Source organism: Camelus ferus, chromosome 14, assembly GCF_009834535.1.
Source record: "Camelus ferus isolate YT-003-E chromosome 14, BCGSAC_Cfer_1.0, whole genome shotgun sequence".
Classification (NCBI taxonomy): domain Eukaryota; kingdom Metazoa; phylum Chordata; class Mammalia; order Artiodactyla; family Camelidae; genus Camelus; species Camelus ferus.
Genome location: NC_045709.1, coordinates 32,436,511 through 32,454,223, shown reverse-complemented (window position 1 = coordinate 32,454,223; position 17,713 = coordinate 32,436,511). Strand labels below are relative to the sequence as shown.

Genomic DNA, 17,713 nt, shown 5'->3' with positions numbered 1-17,713 from the left:
CTTTTGCACGCTCTGTGTCACGTACTCTCTATGTATTTTTTTATCAATTCAATGCAACTATATTTTCATTAAACTAAGTTTCTATCTCTTTTTCTTTTCTTCCACTCCCCATGTGTGTATATGTATGGGCGTGTGTGTGTGTGTGTGTGTGTGTGTGGTATGGTGTGTATGTTCTGGTGAGGGAGAACAACTTATTAACCTCCCTGTATGTGCCAAGCACTGTACCTAATCCAAGTTCACTTAATCTGAAAATAACCCTTAAATGAAAGTTCACCTGCCCATGATCCTTCAACAGGTAAGTGTTGGAGAAACCATCTGATCAAAGTTTTGCAACTTACAAATTTATGTAATTTTTCTAAACTACTTTACTGTTTCTGTTGGAAACAGTGAGGGTGATGTCACTCCATTTTCTGATTAATTATTAAGAGAAGAACTTTGATGGAATAGACAGTGATTATGACAATATTTAGGAGTGGAAGACATAGGCAATTTCCTGATTTGATATCCAGAACAATAAAACTGAGTTCACAAGTTTCTCTGACAATATGCAATCTTGGGGAGTTAGCAGTTTATTTTGATTAAGGTGAGAATGAATGTCCTCTGGTAGGATGAGAAGCTTGAGTATCCAGAGACATATGCAGTAAAATCAATCACCCTATTTTTTCTTTGGTATTGAAAGGTCAGGTGTGCTAAAACAGAATTTCCTCAACTGATCCTGAAGGTAGATATAAGTTGAAAATACTGGAGGAAAATCACTCTACCTCATGTACAAAGGAAAAGCTGAAGACAAGGTGAAAAAGAGATAAGAAAGCATCTTGAATTTCTACTCCTGCAATTTTGTTTTAGTAGCTGCCTTGAAAGTCAAGCCTCTAATATTGTCCCAGCTCCACTAAATTGCAGCTAAACATAAATTGTTGCTCAGTATATGTTTACTACCCAAGGTCCCTGAAGCAGGCAAAAGGACAAGCTACTGTTTTGAAAACCCATGTAGGGATTAATCAGTAGTTAGAAGGGCTCTGAATATGGAGTTGTGCTAAATGACGAGTCTCGGGTAAAAAGCCAAGGCAATGCTTTCTTAAACCTGATTTTCATGGGCTGTGCTTGATCTCAACTCTAAATGCAATTTGCTAGTTAATTTCAATTCAAATTAAATACAGACTCAGAGTTGAGAGGTACCTCAGACCTTATTTCATCAGTTCTCTTCATTTTACACACGAGAATGTGACTTTCTCAAGAAAATTAAAAACCAACAACAACAAAAAAACAAGGATGTGTATATTTAATCTCAAGGTTCACATATGCTAAGACTGCTGTATGTGAGAAAATAAATTGGTTATTTTCTCTCCTCCTATTCCGTTTCCAGGCCCAAATAATCTACCTAATTTGATTGAAATGTAACGTATGCAACTGTCGCTACCTTTGAAGGTGGGTTAACATACGTGCATGTTAAGCTTTTGAAACTCTGCAGAGTTATACAGGGTTAAGTAAAGGCAGCTTAGACAAGAGGTGGTCTGATGATGTGGGGGTGAACTGGGAACCATCACTGACCTTCTGTGTTATCTGGAAGTCCCCCTATGACCTGAGGAGAAAGAATCAGTCTTTAAGAGGTAAGTGTGTCATTTGTTGGGAGGAGCACAGGGATCCAAAAAAAAGCCTTGCCATAATTCAGTTCATCATATTAGTTGGCTCATGAAATAAGACACTGGACTGGTTCAAGTTGATGGGACTGGAGTTGCAAAGGGTCACTGTGCATTTCTAGAAATGATACAGCAGAGGGCTCTGAAGTGTGAAAATCTGTGCAACTGGAAATAGCATGCGGCCTTGAGTAGGTGAAACATCAGAAGGATGAAAGGAGAGAAGGGAAGAACTAATGCAATTTAAGGGCCTCTCAGCAGTGTGGCCTGAGGTCAGTTTTCTCAGGACTACCTTGCTTGGACATAGTGAGAATCAGAGACTGTAACTCTGAACACGGGGTCTGGCACAAAGTAGGTGGTATGCAAAAATGGTATTAGAAGTTGTCATTTTTGACCTGCTCTGCAGCAGACACCACACACACTAAGCATTTTGCACAGAACTCATTTAATACTCACGACAACGTTCTTACAGATAGAAATGTAAATTTCAGAAACAAGCATAGAAGGTGATATTTATACAGATGTGTGATTCCAAAGCCCATGGCTTTTCTACTTTCCCATATGTGTATAAACATAAAATGGAGAAATAACTTACACTGTGGACTTACTTTGTATTAGATTGCTCGTTAATACTCACGTCTAACTTAGAAATCTGAAACTATTATTCCCATTTTACACACAAAGGAACTAAGGCACAGAGGGAATGGCTCATGTACCCAAAGTCATATTTTAGTAAGTGGGTTAGTTTTCCAGTCTTGCCTGGGGTCATTTCTCCAAAACACACAGCTAACATAAGTTATATAATTTATATATGTAATAACAGCTTGACTCAACTATCAGCCTGAAATGAGCTAGAGACTAAGTTTCTCCTGATACTTTGACGAGTTCTAGAAAAACTAAATTTTGATAAAGGCTCCAATTACTGCCAAGTTAAAAGAAACAACAAAATGGTAAATTCGATCATCAGAGAAGAAAGAGAGAATTCTTTATTTCATATTAATTAAAACAGATCTCACAGTGTGGCATATAGATGTACCATGGACTCAAAAAACAAAGTTCTGTTACAATGTACAACTTGCATAACTTAGAAATTTGATGAAATTAAATACATCAAATGAAGTGTTCTTTTATATCTCAAAGTATGAAGTAATATTTAGGTCATAATTGTTGCATATTTTCAAGCTTTGGTAAACATACTTTACTATAGTATTTCCTTCTTAAGAAATCAGTCAGCCCATAAGGTATTTGATACACACAATTAGAAGACATAAATACAATTTCATTGGAAAATGTATAGATTTGAAATTCTAACATCTAATATTTAGAAATACATATCTTAATTAAATTTTTTTTCAAATTTGGACAATTTATATTAAAAGAGTACTTGTTTATGCCATAAAACTCTTATCATAGCAGATACTGTAGAAAATACAAAGGTCAGGATCATGCCTAAGTCCATTTAATTTTCACAATTACCAAATAAAGTAAACATATTTTTTGATTTATAGTTTCATCTTAAGAAACTGAAGCTCTAACCAGAATTTGGACCCAACTTAGAATAATGTCAAAGACTGTCCCCTCATAAAAGGCTAATGGTCAAACCTCTTCTGTTTCAACTATTGAAAATGTTTGTAAAATCTGTTTATCTACCTAATAGATACAGAATTCAGAATACAATCTTAATTTTAGAGTGACGTTTTCAAGACTGCAGGGAAAGCTAATTAAGTACCAAGGTAATATATTTTAAATCTTTGTTCACATTAATTTGACTACAGTGAGTATAGTGTATCCTTTATGCTCACAACAAAACCAAATTGTATTCTACTATAAATTGTTTCCCTTCTCAAAGCTAAAGGAAACACTGTTTAGCCCATTGTTTAAAAAAAAAAAAGTGGATAACTTCTGTAAATGTATTATATTTTATCCAGAAGAGGGCACTGGCAGACATTTAACCTAATATCTGATATTTTGGACAGAGGAAAGCAAATCTCATTATTTGCTTATGTATTTATTAAGAGCATATTTCAGCAAGATGTGCTTCCTTTCATGCCCTGCAATGTGACTGTAAGGAACGCTAATACTCCAGGATAAAATGTTTCAAACACTGACTCTAGTATTTTTAGCAGCTAGCTAATTTTAACAGCCAGCAGAAGTGTGTGATTCCGGTCAGTGTTACTGCCTAAGAGTTACAGATTTTCCCCAAGCTTAACTTTCAAGAAAGTTTGCATTTAGTATTCAGTTACAGAAGTCCTCTCTCTCTATAACAACACAGTATTAGGTGAGGTGGCTATGAACAAAATGTTCACCATGATATCAAGTCTTCAAGAATGATTCTGCTTCATCAAAGCTTAAAAGACATAGAAATAGAAAATGATGGTAATTTTGATCAATCTGATTTCCTGAGTGGCTGAAATAGTGATTTACCAATCACATAATTGCTTCAGTTCATTTTAATGAATGGCTTTGTCTTCTAGGTAATTCTTTTCTTTTCTGCATTGCATAGATACAAAAGTACATTTTATTCTCTTTATTTTGTGACCAAGATTTTATACTTGGAGCCTCTCTGGGAATAGCTGTCATTCTTAGGACCTTGTCTCCTTCCCTCTTGTGCTGTGAAACTCCATTTGCCTGAAGCTTAAATGATAGGAGACCCTGTTAAAAAATCATTTTCTAATGCTCAGTAATTAGCTTTACTCTGCACATCTGGCCTTTATAAAAACTGGAGAGATGATGCACTCAAGATCAAAATGGACCACCTTGAATTTTATCATTGCAAGAAATATTTTTAATCAATATACTCAACAGATATTCACTGAGACTGCAATATGTATCAGGCACTTCTGTTACGAATTTATGGAATCTTTCAGCTAATTGCTGTCAAGTAATCTGTCAAGTAATTGTACTGTTTGCAAAAAATCACTCCTCACAAATAACACATTTGTGTCCTGCGTTTATACAGGGAAGCAGAGTGGAAGGAAGTTATAAGTTGCCGAAACCAGACAAGAATGGAGCCAGTTGTCTTAGGCAAGTCCCAAAGTCCCTGCAGTCAATCACCACATCTATAAAATAGGGACAATATTCACTACTGAGAAAGTGTAAATACACTTTGTAACTCCTACCAGGGTCCCCAGTTGCTGTGGATGATCAATAGCTGGTAACCACTGGTTTTGAATATAATTTGCATAAGAAGCCCAGGCCCTGACTGAGTGGGCACTCAGATTTCTCCCACTGGCAGAGACAGCAGCAGGGGAGGATGCCACTCCCCACGTGTGTCTTCATAAAGTACTTCATACTTTAGAAGTAGCCCTAAGGAGCTGGGGACAACCAGAATGACGGCTGAGAGTCACAATGCCATTAATGCACGCCCATTCTGAAAAAAAAGATCAAGAGATGCCCACTATGAGACGGTGTCTGCAGTGCAGTCAGAACCTAAAAGCACATGAGGTCCTTTTCATGCACAAGCCTTGTGGCTGAGATCAGATGGCCCTGCCGCTCTGCGCGGGTGAGAAGCTGACAGTCTAAAGTCCAAATAGATATTATACCATCTGAACCAAGACAAGGGGTCTTAATACTATGAGACTCAATGCCCACTTTTTATAACAAAGATGTCTCCTTTGCTAAAATGAAATGATTAATTCCCTCTAAACATAATTTAAATCAGTGTAAAATATTGATTGTAATAGAAAAGAATAATGGGAAACAAATACATCAATTATATATACTTCTATTTATGTGTATTACAATATGTGTATATGTATTTATATTTCAGTATATTCAAAGTATTATCATATGCAAATGCCTATATACAACCACACTAGATGACATGGTTACAATGAGTCAGTTTGGCGTCAGGAGATGTGAGACAATAGCCAAGTGTACCAGTTGTTAATTTACTGCCTCTCGGCTCCAAAATTTCTCTCTCCCAAGTTCTGCTTGGTGATCCTGAGCCTGGGACCCCAAACCCCGTTTCTGCTTTGCCAAGTTTCTCCCTGTTAGGATCTGCCACGAGAGGCACTCAAGACTCCCAAGTCGGAGGAGGAAGAAGAAAGTTGCTCCTTCCATCTACCGCCTGGGAGGAAGCCTCATGGCTGCTGATGGCTCCCGCTAGCCTCACCCACCATGATTCATCACTACAGATCCCGTCCTTGGTGGCACCTGAATACAGTTTGTGGTTCTGTCCACACTTGGGGATGCAGCTGCATGGCCCCACTTCCCTCAGACACCAACCAGCCATCATTCCTTCATCAGAGGTCTGGATCCCAGCTTCTCCGCCCCTGCTCTGAGCTCAGAGACGCTGGCACCAGCCGAGCTGCCCTCCCCCCAGAGGTCTGAGTTTGAGCTTCACAGGTTCCTGCCTCTAGTAAAGTTTCTACATTTTCCCCTCTCTTCCTTCAACCCTAGTGGTGGTAGCTTCTTCCTGCAAGTAGCTTCTTGCTACTTCCAGGGTAACTTAGCCATTTCTTTTTAACTTTTTAAGGTACCAGCTGACAGCTTTTTAGTAAGAATTCTTAAAAGTCTCTCTGTTCAAATGACTGTGGTCATTTTTCTCTTCTGACCGGACTCTGCTACATCTACTGAAGATTGGGAAAATGATCTCTTTTTTTATTTGAAATAAGGACTAATAGCAGGTTCATACATACACGTAAAATGATCAAAAATACAACAGCCACGGATACTGATGGACACGAGGGTGACGCGCTGGTGATCAAAAAGCCACCGGCAGCATCACCTTTGATGATGCCCCTTTCAAAGATGGTGAGCAACTCCTTACAATGGGCTGAGCAAAACAAACTTCAATCTCCCCTGATTCATAGTTTCATTCCTGGGAAATTCAGCACATTTCTTAAAATAGTGAAAAAACACTGCATTTATATGCAAACTATAGTCACGTGAGACATAGAAAACCCGTGCAGGGCAGTCACACACACTGCACATCTAGAGACTCTGACTCTGCACATGAGGAGCGTGTGTGCTTCTCCTGGCCACGGGCAACCACAGCTGCCACGGCCTCTGCGACAGCTCTGAGTGCAGCCACACCGCGGACCCGAGAGAGACAACACAGCCTCACCTCGTTTTATTGCCCTTCACTTAATCGTGCTTTGTAGATATTGAGTTTGTTTTTTTGTTTGTTTTGTTTTGTTTTGTTTTACAAATTGATGGTTCGTGGCCACCCTGCATTAAGCAAGTCTGTCAGCACCATTTTTCCAACGGCATTAGTTTTTAATGAAGGTGTGTACAGTGTTTCTTTAGACATGAGGCTGTTGGACACACAACAGACTACAGCACAGTGTAAACATAACCTTCATACACACTGGGAGACCATAACATTCATGTGATATTTACTTTATTGCGCTGGTCTGTACCCAAACCCGCAACATCCCTGAGGTCTGCTGGTAACAGGCAGGTGAGGCAATTTCCTTTATGAAGTGAACTGGGGGACAACTCACCCGCCTTGGTCTTCCCCATGGACAGAACCCCCGCCATGTGTCTTTACACGTGACCAAAGCCTGAAAGCTTGAGTTGGAATGAAGAGTTTTTCTTGGTGGGATAAGACACTAAAATAAATGATTAACTACCTATGGACATGTTTTTAAATTGATATATGTCAATTTAATAGGCAATAAATAATATCAGTATAGTAATAAGTAATAATAATGATGATGCATAAAATATCACAATATGCAAATGCCCGGCATAACTGCATTAGATCCTGACAATGAATGAGCATCAGTCTAGTCGCCCTGAGGGGCCCTAAGCCGGGACACCAGAAAGGTGTTTGAGAAGAAAAAGGGAAAAGAACGATAACAGTACTTCAAAATCTTAGCAAAGATGTTATATATCAAAAGTGTTATGAGTAACGGGGCAGCATGAAAGCACCAAGCGAGGAGCCCTAAAACTGCAGGCTGATTTGAGGGAGACCACACATGTGCATATATACATGGTCAGTACACATGCGTGTATTCACTCTGGAAATCTATTAGTGTGGACACTGTTGCATACATACTGAGTACAAACTGCATACATATCTACTTCTTTGGCATAAATTGGGTATTGTCTTTTTTTTAATCTTATTCAGAATTGTTAGAGTTGGGATATTTCTTTGTATAAGCAGCATGTCAAACATATCAAAGGGTAAAGTAGAAATAATGATGTATTTCGGCAAAGGTTAGCTCAAGAAATATCTGTAAAACCAGGAATGAATGACAGTTAAAGAGGAGGGATAGTCAAGTGAAAAAAAACCAAAATTATAAGTGCTGATGGTCAGGTTAAATGTCGTCCAGGTGGTTAGCAAAGATAACTAATGGTGAAGCTCTCACTTCATGTAGACATTCGAACTGGAAATTAGTCCTCCTTGAAAAATGGTGATGAATGTTCTGGCATGCAAAGGATGGTCCTGATTTCTGCCTGTCATCCTGTTGTCTATTAATTTTCATTCAAAAACAAACAAACAAAACCCAAATTGAAGAATGATCACAGTCTCTTAAAAACCTGTTTCCAGCTGTGATTTTATTGACTCCTAGAACAACAAAGCAAGGAGGTGATTTGCCCTGGTTTACATCTCAGGACTCTGAGGGACTCAGAGAAAGTACCTGACTTTTGCAAGGACATGAGGTTTCCAGCTGTCAGTGGCAGGATTTCAACCCACAGCTACTGGACTTCAAGCTGCCACTTACCAAGCCTGAACTATTCTTCCTGAGTAGAGGATGAGTGCAAAAGACAACTAACCAGGAAATGAAGACTTCGTAGGCAGCCAGGAAGGGAGGAAACCAGGCAAAGCATAAGCCAGGACTTTGTTTGAATAATAAGAAAAATTAAGAAATCATCAACAAGATGCATGCTAAACTGGACTAATTTCTGTCCACTGCCCATGCCTATACTTGCCTGTTTTCATAGGTAATTACATGTGATTACATGGAGTCTGTTCTTATATCAACCCTGGTCTAGAAGCAAAATGATTGTTTGTATAATCTTTTCATTGACTATGGGATTGGGTCATAAGAACAAGAAAGCTGTGCTCTTCAAAAGGTGCATCCCAGGTGGAACTTCAAAATCCTGGAGAGTTGCTGCTAAATGCCTAAGACAAACATTTGCTGCTTTGCAATTCTGACTGTGTAAAATCTGTAGATGGCTGGCATGTTCCTTTTAAAATACAGCCATGTGCTGCCTGTTCTAAAATGGCTAAGGCTTTTAGAGCAGAAAGATTCCACATAGAGCAATTTCCCTAGATGGTCAGAGCCAAGATCAGAAATCTACGATCTCTTGACGAGTCTATCTAGGATGAATAGTTTTCCAATGTGCATCTAGATGAACTTATGGTGGACTTAATGAATTCCTTTGTCCACTGATCATAGTGAAAACTCAGATAGATTCATCGTGTCCCTGGCTAGTGAGCAGCAAAACAGAGTGAGCTGACACTTGGCTGTATTCTTTATGATGCACATTGTTAAGAACCTGCCATCTCAGACCAACCCATCAGTACTCAGAGGTACAAAAGTAACTTTGGAGCTGAAGGCCAAACTGTTGACAACAAAAATGCCCTGTAGGATGTAAAATGATTGAAAGGCTTTGCCATCTTCCCCTTGCCCAATTACCCACCTGGCCTCCTTCATAGGAGAACTGCTTTGTCCTAGAGCCCATCTGTCAAATAAAACTCTCAGGAGAGCTGGAAGCCACTCAGTGTGAACAGAGCAGAGGCACTGGGGGAATAACAACTGCCTTGTGTGTACAGCTCACTGCTGACTGAAGTCTGTGTCCCAGCCGAGAGCCCAGGGCCCTGCTTCTGCTCATTACAACGAGCAGTCAAGCAAAAGAAAACTGCGGAACTGGAGCCCGAGCCCGGGAGAGCGGCCACTTACTGGAATGCACTGCAGCTCCCAGCGCAGCCCAAAATGCACATTTAGAGTCATGTGTTCCCTTCTCTTCGGGGTGAGGAGTGACTCCCATCTCCAGTGTTACCTGTGCTTCTGCAAGCAAACCTGCCCTAATTCTGCACATTCGCTGCAACTGCCTTAGCCCTCCACCTGCCTAGCTCCGTGTACCATAACCAGTAACAAAGAAGAGCTCCTTTCCGCCTCGTGCACCCTGAGTCTCTATGCAGAAAACAAGCAGACAGTCTGTCACCGATTTGCTGTCTCTGTTTAATAACCCACTTCTAGAAAGGCATGTCCCAGCATGTTCACACTTGGGATGATAATGTGGCTGATGTACCCAGATGTAACACCAAGACAATCTTCCAAGATTTGTTTCTTACAAGGAAAGGATCTCTTGTTTTTTCCTGAGCAAATGCTGCAGAATTCTGTGTGGATTTTTTTCAGTAGCTTACAGATGCCTTTCATGCTTTTGTGCTAAGGCAGTAGGTGACAGTTCAGAAATAGGCTGCACTTCCAGCAATTAATGATTTACTCTTGCCACATTCTATTGAAATATTTCTACAGATACACTGTGCTTGGTAATTAGCTTAATTAGATTTTGATACTGAACCATGAAACAAGCAAGAATTTGCCCAGAAAGTGGGAGATGTTAAAAATGTTGCTGTTAATAAAAATGACTAAAACAAGAGGAGGTCGGACACAGGATGTGAGCTGGATCCTGAGGTCTGTGTGCTCAGGGATTGCCCCTTGCCCCTTTAAGATATACAGTCTATGTCTTAAAGATGAGTGAGCTGCAGCTTAGAAGGTAGTCACTTCCCCAAGTCACTCTGCCCAGCCTTCTTATTTCTGTAGCAAGTGACCTTCTATGTCCCTTCTACTTAGCCTCTGGCCTTCTAGCAATGACCTTTATCCAGAAAAGGGTTATTTGGGGACATGATAAAATAGATAAAGTGGTAAATGGGACTATATTTGGTCCTTTCCCTATAATCATATAATATGATAGAGTCAACATTTTCCTTTGAATGCAGAGAAACCTGAAGGTAAAAATAAGCAAAAAGACACATCACAGACACACCTGACGAAAATGAATGTAGCCCAGATTCACAATTTAAGTCGTTTTCAGTTGTCTGCCACACATAAGAATTATGGACAGTTTTTAAAAGGCAATAGAGCACGCCCATTCTTAATCTCAAACACACTTTGTGTTTCTTTTAAAGCAAAGTGCATTTTCAGAGAGTACAAAAAATTTGTAGATGAATACAGATCAGGCTGACCACATACACCTCCTAGAAGTAGTAAATGTCGGCGTTCTACCAATGTTTCCTTTGTGACAGACAACCTGCCACAGAAGGAAGTCGCTGCCAAATTCTTATTGGTACAGACTCTCCTTTCAAGGGACAAAAGACAAACCTTACTGAAAATTGATCTAACAAACTGGGCATGAGTGATTTACTTTGCACAAATAATAAGAATTCGCTGTTTCCTAAATGCTCCCAGTTAAACCATTTTAAAGGAACTCTAAACCAGTAGTAGCCAGAACAAAATGAAAGAAGAAATAGCAGTGAAAGGTGTTTTCTTGCCAAAAGCCACGAAGACATTTCACGGAGACAGAAGTAGGTTCCTTATCATTCTGGATGGCTGCTGGGTTGAGGCCTGACAAAATACTCGTGATAGTCCAACAAGCAATGGTAATGAGCGTGCTCTTTGTTGAGAACTATTGTTATCTTGATACCAAAAGTGGGAAAACCTTGTGCTGATCTGTTGTAAGGCAGCAAAGTCGGGGGATTAGAGCTATCGCCCAGCTTTCTCACCAGGGAAAACCTTGAGGGGCAGAAGACCACTGCTTTGCCACTGACTCTACCATCCTTGATGATCAGTTAAGATCACAAGGAACTCTGCTCGGCCGCTGAACAGTAAACTACTTCAGATACGACAGTGAGTGATGGAATCTCTGATGTAACACAAATATTAATAATAATAAGTTTGAATACCTTCCAGTAACAAACTTTCATCATTTCTCATGTTATCTGTCTAACCTTCCACGTAAGTAAAACAGGCGCTACAACCCCATATCACAGATGAGGTAACTGACATTTAGAGAGCCACACAGTAGCCGAGAAGTAACTCTTATCCAGGTCTCCTCCCACTTCCCCACCTCCACCTAGTGCTCTTCCCAGAAGCTGTCTCTGTGAAATCTCTAAGAGTGCAGACTTCCCCCCTGCAGCATCCTCAGGGGTTGGAGACACGGGTCAGCTCCCAAGCCTGCAGGTCCTTCCTCGAGCGCCCTGCCAAAGCAGAGAGAGGGGAAAGGCTGCCGAGAAAGATCTAAATCACAGGGGAATCGCTGTGAAATCTGCCTGGCAAAATATTATTTCTCCAAAAAGTCAATTTTTCTGAGATGACATTGAAGGTCTATTTGCCATCCCTAAAAATCTGATGAAATTTGCTGAGTGGGAGAGGGTGAAATCAAGAGATCGACAGGAAGAAAAGGTAAAGATCCCTGACTAAACTCTCTAAAGCAACCACACGAGAGAATAAATACTGATGGTAAATCATGGGCTCCCAGCTCAGGAGCTGAAAAATCTCTCTGCTCTGGAAGAAAACGATAGGTCCGGAAGCAGAGAAGCATCACCGTCCTCACAGGGTAAGACACCCACTTGGCTTTAGATCCCAAGCCTTACAGAGCAGCAGCAGAAGGCTCACCTTAAGGTGGACTCAGGCAGTTTGACCGACTTCACATGCCCAGCATGCTGGTACTTCCATTCTCCGTGGGCTCATTACTAAGGTTTTGTTTCTTATTAACTGAATCCAAGCTCTTTGCCTAAAGGCTCAAAAAGCCTCAGGTTATGCGTAAAAACAGTTTTGCATCTCCTTCCAGACTTGATTGGCTTCTTTTAACAAAAAAAATCAATGTTTTGAGGCATGGCCACTCGAAGTGTGGTCCTCACATCGGCGGCATCAGCATCGCTCGGGAACTTGCTGGAGATGTACACGAGCGACCCCACTCAGACCTGCTCAGGTAAAGCCTGTGTTCTAACAAGGCCTCCAGGCGCTACACGAACGGCAAGTCAGAGGAGAACTGTCTCAGAGGTCCTTTACCTGAGTAGGCAGCACTTTAGGGCCTTACCCCCCTGTTGTGCCCTCTTTCTCCCCTTCTCATCCATAGGATAATGCAGAAGTCACTGACCATCTTGGAAGCAGGATGATGAGCTCCACAAAGGTTGTTCTGCATCATCTGGGTCCAGGGACATCTACTCCGGCTGTTCAGCAAACTGGGGACAGAGGCTGAGGTTCATTCTCTCTTCTCCAACTCCCTGCTTCAGGGATCCTCCCATGTACCACTCTGTTGTTTGCCACCCCTGTGATGCCCCTCCTCTCACTGCCCTGCCCCCAAAATAATATGCCATCAAGCAGGGACGACCAGTCCACCCTGTAAAACAGTACGTTTATCTTCAGTAGACCCAAGGATAGAGTCAGGATCCTTCTGGTTCCATCCTTCCCCGCAGCCAGTCATCAGCACCACTATCAAAGTTACACTTACCCAAAACACCATCATACCATGAGCTAAGCTCAGACTTCTACAGAAATTGCAAAGAAGTTTCAATAAGAATGAAATTGATAACAACCAACTTCCATTGAACATCCAGTACCTGCAAGCATGGAGCTAAGCCCTTAACTCATTTCATCCTCATAATATTTCCATTAATAACAATTCACAATAATAGCAAATTCTGTCCTTGCTACATTTAACAGGTAGGAAAACTTCAGGTAGAACAGTGTAGTAACTTGCCCTAGAACACAGAATTGATGGCCTTTATTCACTTATCCCTGGTTTGAAGAGACAGGTAATTTAAGAGCTCTCTTTCCCAAAGGCATCTGCATTCTAGCAACATTAAAAACCTTAAGAGAAAGGGTGAAATTTCAGCAGCCACCAGCCTGAGAGCCTTCTTCTGTCCCTGAAGTCACAAGCCCTGCAACAGTGCCCTATTTACAAACATGAAGGGACATTTAGGGATTAAATCAAAAGTAAAACACATTTCCAGAATTCAAATTAGGTTACAGCAAGGATTGTATCCAAAACCTAAGCGCAGGGTGTGTAGCAAGACACAACTCACACAAAGGAAGTGCCAATTTTCTAATGTAAGGAGGCTCTGCTCCACCAAACAGTTGCCATGCTATTTTGATGGAGAGGACATTTGCTAAAGAACTTAGAAAAATGAGACTAGTTGGCTCGCTTCATAATGTCAGTAAACATTACGAAAGGCAGTGTGTTACGATCTGCGGCTGGAGGTTAGAATTCCACATTTTGACTGAACGTGAAGTATTTTTCCATTGTTTCAGGCAAAGTCTTTGTTTTTTTTTTTTTCTCCAAGAGAAAGAAGAAAATTGCTGCTTGTATTAAGTAGGTCTAGAGGAATAATTAGGTATTTTCCCCTGATCATTGAATTGACCATGGTTGACCTCTATTGGAGCCAATTAAATTTTTTTCATGAGGAACCACTGACCTATTTTATTCCAACTTTGTGCTTTCAAATATTTGACAAGGTGGTGGAAAAAAATCTAGTTTGACTGTAAATGTTTTTGAATCCCTAATTGCTCGAAATTCTAAAATATCTCCAAGCACTTTTATCACTGATAATCACTAGCTTTGATGGAGAGTTTTTCTGCATTATTGGAGAGTAGATTTCCCAAAGCATGAAATATTACAATGTTAAATATAGCTAACTGGGGCATGAGTCCTGCTTCTTTTATTTGGTTTTTCCAGCAGGGTTTGGCTGACACTCTGGTTCTTGCAATACATTCAATCATCCAGAACCAGTAGTTTTTTAAGTGGAAGAAATTAAATGGGAACTGCCTGTCATTTCATAAACTCAATTTTCATAGTATTTCAGTGCACTCAACCAGATGAGTTAGGTAGTCAGAACATCACAGATATTGGATTCAATACAGAAAGCATTTAATTTTAAACGGCCAATGTCACCATCTATTAATAATTGTAAATGCCAACATATATTGCTGCATCTTAGAATCAGTATTTTGCATATTCAATGAACATTCATTGAAGATGGAGACAGATTTTTGACTGTAGTAGAAACACTGATTAGAGTGTCTCTGTCAAATAGCATTTTATATTCAAGCAGATCAACAGATTTTTACATTGGATCACAGGATTACTATAGAGAAGCAGCTCAAAAATGGTTGTGCTTCAAAAAATTTTTTAAGCAAAATATAACTTCCTTTATTATAAAATATTTAGTTTGAATATTTTTATGTTCAGTAAGCCGAAGTAGTACACAGTGATGTATGCCAAGATACACAAACCAATTTGCATTACTGCTAAGAATATAAATGCTCTAAAGATAAATCACTCTTAATAACCGAAGAAGCTTTACTCCTAAAGAACATGATCACGAGGTAAACAGTTGTATTGCAGACATTTCTATTTATGTCTGTAGTAGCTTCCAACATTTCCAACAGGGCTGGTATAAGGGAAGTATGCTTAAATGCTTTTTTGGAGTACAAAGGGGAAATGCATTATGACTTTCAGTTAGTAGTTAACCCCATATTCATTTCCTCTTTATTTATGCTAAAATCATATTCCATTAAACACTAGCTGTGAGTGAGGAAAATGAGTGAGGTGGTCCACAGCTGTGCTGAGGATAACCTGAAAAGCTCACAGAACCATTTTAAGAAATTCATCGATGGTGTGGGCTGTTTCAGAATGTAAGCACACACATTAACGCCCTGTTGATTTTCTCTCTTGATGAGGCTCTAACACACCTTGTAACACATTGTTTTGGAACTTCAGCAGGTTTTACCCACTTCTGAACTTCAATTTGATGAGTACTCACATTTTATAAGAGATATAGTTTAGGGACAACTCCCATAAAAATGAGCCTGAAACAGAGGTGGGTACAGAACTTTGGCAAACCGATCGTTTCAAATCTGGTTCCACAGTACTGTTAGCAAGTTGCCATGGAATTTAAATGAGCGGCACAATATTTAAAGCTCAGGTCAAAATTGATTAAAAAAAACATCTTGAGGTGGCAGGCTTGAACTCTAAGGAAAGACACTGGCAAACTTGGCAATCTTTTTTGGTTTGATTTGCCCAGTTGCATCTTGACACTTTTTATAGTGAGTCAAATTCAACTAAATTCAGACACTATGGGGTATGCAAAGATGAGGAAAACAAGGTAACTGGCCACTGAGGAAGAGAATAAAAAGATGAAGAAAGGGCTGTATTTATTGAGCACTTACTATGCCCTGGACACTTCCAGCACTCATATGATTCAATGCATAGAGAGGTATAGAGCTGTTATGTATAGTTGGTGCAAGAGACGGAAGCAGTAACGTCTCAATGAAGCAGCTGGCATTTAACCTTGCTTTGAAGATGGGGTTTAATTTCAGAGGTAGAAGAAAAGATGGCATTCCAGGAAGATGGAACTTCATAAATAAAGGCACATATGCAGGAAAAATTATAGAACACATTCAGGAAACAATCTTAAGGTTTGGCTGCATCACAGGCATGCTGGAACAAAGGGGGAATTTTTGCCTTTCTTAGAACTAGAGTTCCCTCGTGTGTTATCAAAAAGACAACTAATCTCATTTGGGAATTCAGTACATATAAAATATTGTTAATGATGTTAATAGAGTATATAAACATATTTTTATAGCATTTATTCAGGACATTTATAAATTATTTAGACTAAATAATGACATTAAATAGTAATTCATTAAATATTCATTAAATATGAATTCATTAAATGTGAATTACATAGTTTACATGATGTTTTTCATCTTTGAAAATAATCAAACATATGTTTGTGTTCTAGATAGATTTTGAACTTTCATCTTTTGCATCCATTTTGGGGAAAATCAGTACAATTTTCCTCATTTTCTTTCCATGCCATAAATATGCGTTGTGTAACTTTCTTCTTTATGAACCATCCAAAATTTCCTACTTATCCAACAGGAGATGTGGTTAGCCCCTTACTTCAGTTATCATCTGTTTACTTCTCAGTGGTTTGCATAAGTAAACTGTGTCTTACACAAATTTGTACTTCTCACGCCGTATCTGGGAGACACAGAAACAAATAGTAGTAGACAGTGGCCAAACAAGAAAAGGATTAGAAATGTTTGCTGGATTGGAAATATTTGCTAAGAGGAGATTTGTGTTCAAAAAGTCAAAACTGGGATCAAGTTGGATACTCCAAAACATTTTGTCAGCTCTTCGTAAAGATTATTTAGCCCCTGAAGACAGGCTCTATGTTTTAATCTTCCCCATGATTAGGTATAGATTTAAACCTGTTTGTACATACAGATGAAAATGTATAGGTGAATAGTGGGGTATGTGTGTGTAAGTTTATACACATAAATTTCACATTCAATTGCACAGCCCTTGTTTACAGATGTGAAGTCTTCCATTCTCAGAGGGATGATTTCGTTTTTACTATGATGTGCCTGGTGGTATATCAAGAAACAATGGGACCAGAGGGTTTTAAAGAAAAGCTCCTTGTTGACTTTCAACAATACTTGTCTGACCTAGAACACATAACACAATAAGGTTTTTCAATCTAACACAATATTGTTTCACTTTATGTACAATGTCAAAGACCTTTCAGTACGACTCATCTTTGAAATCACTGACAGGGGAAAAAAGTTAAAATAGAGGCTTTTCAGCCTGAATCCATGGATGGCTGTGAATCATCAGAAACTGTCTGTATGGACACATGTATGAATATGCATGTATGTAAAGTTACACGTGTTCATGTAAGTGCACATTTTTTCCTAGGGAGAAGTTCTTTCATCATATTTGCAAAAATGTCAGTCTCTAGAAGATGAGCCATTGTGTAACTCCAAATAGCTTTCATTCAGAGTCAATTATAATTAAAGCTCAAATCATAAGACTTTTTGGTAAATTTTTTAAGCAAGAACTTTAAGAATGCTTGATAAATATTCTCCTGAAAATGTAAGGCACTGCATTGCTAATTAGTGCAACAGAAAGATAAATAAAGATTTAAATGCTGGAATCCATAATCTTTTAACTTCAATTCTTGGTTATTTTGCATTCTGCCATCATAAAGTTGAAGTTTTCTCTGAAATCCATTTATTAAGAGAGGCAAAGGCATTTCCTATTAGTATTAATTTGTAATAGCACCAAAGGACTCTTGTCTTGTATTATTAAAGTGATGATATTTGTTATAAAAA

At 39.3% G+C, this 17,713-nt stretch overlaps 1 protein-coding gene across 3 annotated transcripts in view; it reads right to left on the bottom strand.

Annotated features, from left to right (window-relative positions):
• FGF14 (fibroblast growth factor 14) overlaps positions 1–17,713 on the bottom strand; it is a 534,916-nt gene that overhangs the window by 275,714 nt on the left and 241,489 nt on the right. The window contains exon 1 of one of the 3 annotated variants that reach the window (XM_032496713.1): positions 9,231–9,523. The exons of the other annotated variants lie outside the window; for them this stretch is intronic. The gene's annotated coding sequence lies outside the window, so the exon portion shown is untranslated. Of the gene's footprint in view, positions 1–9,230; positions 9,524–17,713 lie in introns of those variants that run through there. 3 annotated transcript variants of the gene reach the window in all.